Consider the following 7,000-nt stretch of genomic DNA (forward strand, 5'->3'; position numbering starts at 1 on the left):
ATGGGCCACTTTTATGGACCCCACCTTACCTTATTTTATGAAGAAAATACTAAACCTCCATTTTTCCCCTCTTGGATGAAGGTTGGGCCCACCTTATTGGGTAAACAATGCATGGACAGCAACATCCCTTCCTGGACAGATTGAAATTCTTAATTTAATTAAAATATTTATGAGTATCCAAAAATCATAAAATTTTACAGAGAGGTGGTTCACTTATGGTAGGACCCACCTACAAAATTTTGGGGCCAATGGACACCTGTACACACCATGGTGGTGGCTGGACTGGCCCATTACAATACGGTGTCCAGATCAGTCCGATTTTTAGGACAGATTGATTTCTTTAAATAAATTAAAATATTTATATATGTCTAAAAATTTTGAAATTTTGTGGAGATATGTTCCACCCATTCTAGGACCCACTTACCAAATTTCAGGGCCAATGGACCTCTGTGTACACCATGGCAAGGGCCGGACTGGCCCACCACGTTGGGACGTCCAGGTCAGTCCGATTTTCTGGACAGTCTATTTTATTTAAATAAATTAAAATATTTCTAAGTGTCCAAAAATCTTGAAATTTTGTGGGGGTGTAGGTCACCTATGGAAGTATCACTCTGTAAAATTTCAGATCCAAAATACATTTGAGTTGCCCGTGGTGTGGCTGGAAGTGGTCTGCTAGGCAGGGACGCCCAGGCTGGGGCATCTAGCCTGCTTCGTGGGCCCACCTCGATGTGTTGAATGTCCCACCACCCATCCATGTAGGGTCCTTAGGGGATTGATCATACTTGTTCAATTAGAACACATTAGGTGGATTTTTGGGCCATATACCCCAGGCCCATAGGACTGCCTACACATGGGACATCCCTGCCTTAGGCTACTGCTGGGCTTGCATTCTAACAGTCTGGCCCATTTCATATATGTATTGTATATCCTCTCTCATCTGGTGGGGCCCACAGTGATGTGTGTGAGCCATCCAGAATTAATTATACTAAGAAATACTTCTAATACTGAACTCCAACCAACCCAGAAATTTGGGTGGGCTGGAATTTGGCATTGAGCCCAATAATTGTTGCCTATAGATGTTCTTTGGGGCAATATGGCCCACTAGATTTGAGGAGGATTTATGTCAGTATCTTATCATCTTAATTTTTATTTTTTGGGCTTAATTAGTGTATGATTAAAGGCCCATCCCAAATAGGATTCTTCTTGGGCTAGTCTCTTAGTCAAGTAAGGGCCTTATAGCCTTGGTTGGGTGGAACTTTTGATAGGCCCATTGAACCCTTGGGTCCTATATTTACCATGTCATTGTGATGGGCCTTATGGGCCAAATACTCAAGTAGTTGGGCCCTTGTTTGCCCACTATAATAAATCCATACTTGGGCCGAGATGTGAGGCCCAACTTACATGTGTTAAAAATTTAAGAATTTTCCATATGTTGGGATAATGGGCTGCCCATTAGGCCTACTACAATGAATGAACCTATGACCCTTATGGTTGGGCCCTAACCTTGCTTAAGGGCCCACCAGGTTGCCTTTGTTTTTGGGCTTAGTGTATGGCCCACTAGGCCATGGGTTGATTGTGCCTTGGACCTTTCTTTACATATATAGTAGGCTACCTTTTGGGACCCAGTTGAGGTTGGATGTCCTCCTTGGTGGCCCTAAGGTAGGCCCATAGAGGCCCTTATAGGTGGTTAAAGGCCCACCTTGGGCCTGGCTAGGACTGTTCCTCCTTAGGATTTTGACTCTCTTAGTTTGTGGGTCATCCCAAAGTACTGGGCTCCCACTAGAGGGCTTCTCTTCTTCTTAGAATACCTGTCGATGTGCCTAGATCTTGACCCTCCTTGGGACAGACGATTTCATATTCCTCAGGTAGCACACTTACATCATTGCGACCCATATGCATCATCTGTATGAATTGATTGCATTGTATAGTGGTCATTCAGGGATGGAGTTTCTCCCCTTTTGCACATTGAGTGCCTGAAACTTGTGCATGATCTGTGTGTGCGACTCATGCATTGGCATTGCATTTCATGAGGATACTGCCCTTGCTTCATCAGGGCCTTGCCTCCAAAGGGACATTTGTGGATGGCCGCATGTGTGGACACCGGAAATATTACTTGAGCATACTGGGTGCGTAGGATGCCCATGGGTGAGATTCCCAAAACTTCCATGGTACCAAGGATCTGCTCCAACGCCGTGACCGGGTGGAATACATGAGCGCACGAGGGCCTTATACCGTTAGGCCGCGACTCCCACTGTCGTGTAGTCGGTTGGATAGGGGTGTGGCCTTACCTGCCTGGTGTGAGGAGGCATTGCTAGGCTGAGTCTGACCAGCTCGTAAATGGGTCCGCTACCTTCAGGCCTTGTTGGTGATTAGTTGTCCACAGGCGGGTAGTGAGGTCTCTTACGCTCGTTTGACTGTGCGGGATCTGCAGAGCGGCAGTCATTCAGCAGTGTAATGGACCCCGGTGATTTCCTTATGATTGAAAATGTACTTGACTTATGGTTATGAGCATTGACATCACTTACATCGCATTAGCATTGGCTGTACAAGCCCCCCTTTCATACATTGCCTTGGTATGACACTCATTACTTATTGCATCGCATTCATGGTAAGCCTTGGTAAGACTAGTGATATGTTCATTGATTATGCTTCTCTCCTTATACCTCCTACTATTCTTCTGTGCACCATTGTCACACACTTACACCACCCTCTAAGCTTCTATAAGCTTATGCACGATTGATACGTGCAGGAGACTCTAGGTAGGCGCCGTAGCAGCAGAGCGTGGAGTAGAGTTGAGCAGTGAGGACTCCAGTGTTGCTGATTTCTCTCTCTTTTCCTTTTATTCTCATGTATGTCCTTTTGGACCTTTTGGATGATTGTAAAAGTTTAAATTTTTAGTGGATTTTGTGATGTGTGCCTTTGTTATTCTCGATGTACTTGCTGTGATCTTGAGTATGCTCGCATTGGAAGTGATTATATTGTTATGAAAATCCTCCTTGTAGGATCCCAGGATCGGAACCTACCTCAGGAGCCGACAAGCCAGTTAGAGGATCTAATCACAAAGGCTATTAGAGATATGTAGATATAATAACTAGCTTAGTGTTGTGTGCTTATGTGTGGAATGTGCTTCTTGTTGATGAATCGCATTCATTTAATCATGTATACTAAATTAAACATTCAAGCATATATAAGCATGATTAAAAAGATGCACAAATGACAATTCCAAACACAAGCATTTATAGTGGTTTGGCTACGTCCCTACTCCCCTCTCGGCACCACACTCAATCCCAAAGTGCACTGAATTTCACAATCAAAGGTTTTAAACAGGTTCACCTATAACCTTCATAGTCTTGCACTAAGGACACAAATTTATACTCTCCATAAGAGCAAAGTTCATAAACCAAGAACCCATCGTTTAGGCCCACCAGCCAAGGTCCCACATAAGGCACCTTACGTTTAGTCCCACCGGCCTAGGTCCCACACAAGGCACCTGACGTTTAGGCCCACTGGCCAAGGTCTCACACAAGGCACCTACTTTTAGGCCCACCAACCAAAGTCCCACACAAGGAACCTAAACGAGTGTTGAGGGTCAAATATTGCATATTGGACCTCATTTATTACTTATTTTTATGAACATGATACTACTTAATGTTCTATTTTACTCATGTTTGTGTTGCAAGGTGAATTTAAGAGCTAGGATTGAAAAAGGTGTTAAAAGCATGGATTTGATGATCAAGAATCACCAAGGCAAGGGATGGATCTTAAAAGGCCAAGATTGAAGAATTCACATGCTAAAGATCCAAGAAAACCAAGTGAGGAATGAAGAGCATTGAAGACTTGAAGTGAAGAAGAGGAATCTTGAAATTATCTTGAAAACAAACATATTCTTAAAAGTGTCCTGAAGAAGCATATTCTGAAATGCTGGGGCATTCTATGAAATTGTGCAGAGTGAAGCCTATTTTGGGAAACTGCATAAATTTGAGGCAATTTTTGAGTTTTCCAACTAGGAAATTGGATTGCATACTGAGTTACTCAGTACGCTCTTATCGTACTGAGTAAACTCAGTTGGGATCACTTGGAATGTACGTGGTTTATCCATGCCATCCATCCATTGTTTCAGCTCATTTTACTGGTTTAGACAAAAATTTAAGCATATACAAAACTCAAGTCGACCACACCATAGGAAACAGTGAGAATAATGACTTCCACCATTGAAATCCTTCTAGGGCCCACAGTGATGTTTATTTGTCATCCAGCCTGTTCATGAGATCACACAAACATGGATGAAGGGAAAACACAATTAACAGCTTGATCCAAAACTTCTTTGGCCCCTAAAAATTTTTCAATGGTAGATTTTTAATTTACATTATTTCCTATGGTGAGGTCTACTTGAGCTTTGTATATACTTAATTTTTGGACTCAAGCCCTAAAATTATCTGTTAAAATGGACGAACGGAGTGGATAAAATACATAAATCATGGTGGACCCTACAAAGTTTACTCAGTACGATTATCATACTGAGTTACTCACTATGTAATCCGCTTCCTCCAACTATATGCGAAAGTTAGAGTTCCACAACTATAAATAGGGTTCCCTAGGATGTTCCTAGGCATCTTTTAGGGTTTGTGGAGTGGAGTAAAAGTGTCGAGAAGCTGTCGCTAGGAGTTTTTCTTTCATTTCCTTAGTTGTTTTTATGCTATTCTTAAGAGATTCTAATTCAATCATGTCTATGGTTGGCTACACCTCTTAGCTAGGGCTAAGAGGTGAAGCTTGTAGTGTGATGGGATGTTTTATATTACTTTGATTCATGTTTAAGTTGAACTATCTTTGATTCTAGTTTGATTATAAGAAATACTTTCAGTTTTTAATGGTTTGTTGTGACTTAAATTGCGATAGCTTTCAATATGTTCTTTCATGTATTAAGATTGTGAAATTAGGAAATTCCGTTGTTCCCCATGTTCACATGGGCATGGTGGGGTGATGGAATCCTTCTAATCTTCATGATTCTCTTATGATTGGTTGTGGGATTGGTAAATCCTGTTATTTGCCTTGTCTCATGGGCATGGTTTTGTGATGGAATCACTTCCAGTTCTCACACCTCTCATCCATTGAGAATTAGGTCAAAGGAAGTTCAGATTTGGTTTTACGGAGATATCTTCCAATTGGATAAGATGGGACTCTGATTTCAGTTACTTCACTGATCAAACATAGATCTCCCTGATCTGTACAAGTGGATCCTTGGAAACCCTAGTTTCCCACCTTTGAATTTCTTAAGCTTTTCATTAAATCTCTCACAATTACTCTCTATACTTCCAGACATAGGTTTTCATCCTCTTCTAGTTCTAGTTCTAGTTGCTTTCAAAAAACACACAAGATTAGTACCTATGGATTCAACCTCGGTCTCACCGAGATTATTACTACATCGCAGCCCTACACTTGGGGTTGTGAACAAGTTTTTGACGCCGTTCTAAGGATTGATGGTTGCATTTTCTAGATTTGATTAATTTTGGAATTAGAGAAGATTAGATAAGATAGGATAGGATAAGATAAGATAAGATGAGATAAGATAAGATAAGATAAGATAAGATAAGATAAGATAAGATATGATAGGATAAGATAAGATTAGATAAGATAGGATAAGATAAGATAAGATAAGATAGGATAGGATAGGATAGGATAAGATAAGATAAGATTAGAGTTATTTCTAATTTGTTTTTAGAAACTTTCCTTTTTCATTTTTAGAAACTAGGTGGCTTTTTTAGAAACTTTCCTAATTAGTTTAAAGAAACTTTCCTTTCTCGTTTTTAGAAACTAAGTTACTTTTTTTAGAAACTTTCCTATCTGTTCTAAGAAACTTTCCTTCTTTTTCTTTTCAGAAACTAGGTTGTTTTTTAAGAAACTAATTCACTTTCTTTTTTTTTTTTTTAGGATCCTAACATAGAAACTTCTAATTTGGTAACTTCTTTCTAATTCTCTCCCTTTCTATTTCTGGATTTCTATTTTCCTTTTTCTTTTTAGGTTTAGCATAGATTCTGAAATTGAGGGCTGAGAGTGTTTCATGCCCAAGTGGGTCCGTGACAACACTCGACGTCTCTTGAGTAAATGAGGATTGGTTGAGGAGTTATCTATCCATCACATTATTAAACACCACTTGAGATCTACAGAGTTAACCGAAGTTATAGCTGTAAATCAACTGGCCAATTAACCTCCAAATCCACCCCGACCTAGGGTGGAGGAAATCTAGGATGAGAATGAGGTGCATCAAGCACCCCCGCCTCGTACATTGCGAGACTATTTACAACCGGCGGGGGTGAGCACACCCTCATGCATGGTTTTTCCAGAAAATAAGGAACATATGGATATTAAGCCAGGGGTGATCCAACTCCTTCAAAATTTCCATGGATTTGAATATGAAAGTCCATATCTACACTTGAACGAGTTTGACAAGATTATAATCACTTTATATTTTCCCAACGTGTCTGAGGACAAGGTCAAACTAAAACTTTTTCCCTTCTCTTTGAAAGAGAAGGCTAAGGCATGATTGCATTCACTACATCCCCGATCTATTGGCACATGGAATGACATAATAAGGGAATTCATAAAGAATTTTTTTCACATCATAAAATGAACACCCTTAGAAAGTCAATCATGAACTTCGCCCAAAAGGAGGATGAAACATTCTTTCAATATTGGGAGTGGTTCAAGGATCTTATCAGTTCATGCCCACAACACGGTTTTGAAACTTGGCGCATTACACACTTTTCTATGATGGTCTGACATCTTCCATGCGCCAATTGGTCGAGACAATGTGTAATGGGAAATTCATGAATAAAAATGTCGATGATGTGTGGGACTACTTGGATAAACTTATTGAAAATGCACAATCATGGGACACCTACCCAAAATCAAGTACCACTTCTAAGCCCACTCAATCAAAGGAAACTATTTGTGGTATTTGTGAACGGATTATACCCTCTGAAAGAGGATGATGACATCAATG

General features: G+C 40.4%; 1 non-coding gene across 1 annotated transcript; it reads right to left on the minus strand.

Annotated features, from left to right (window-relative positions):
* Window positions 1-6,630: 6,630 nt before the first annotated feature.
* On the minus strand, window positions 6,631-6,737 carry LOC131241643 (small nucleolar RNA R71). The gene has a single exon (XR_009169202.1). It is a non-coding gene; the product is annotated as a small nucleolar RNA R71 (small nucleolar RNA).
* Window positions 6,738-7,000: the final 263 nt, after the last annotated feature.

Source organism: Magnolia sinica, chromosome 3 (genome assembly GCF_029962835.1).
Source record: "Magnolia sinica isolate HGM2019 chromosome 3, MsV1, whole genome shotgun sequence".
In the NCBI taxonomy this organism is placed as follows: domain Eukaryota; kingdom Viridiplantae; phylum Streptophyta; class Magnoliopsida; order Magnoliales; family Magnoliaceae; genus Magnolia; species Magnolia sinica.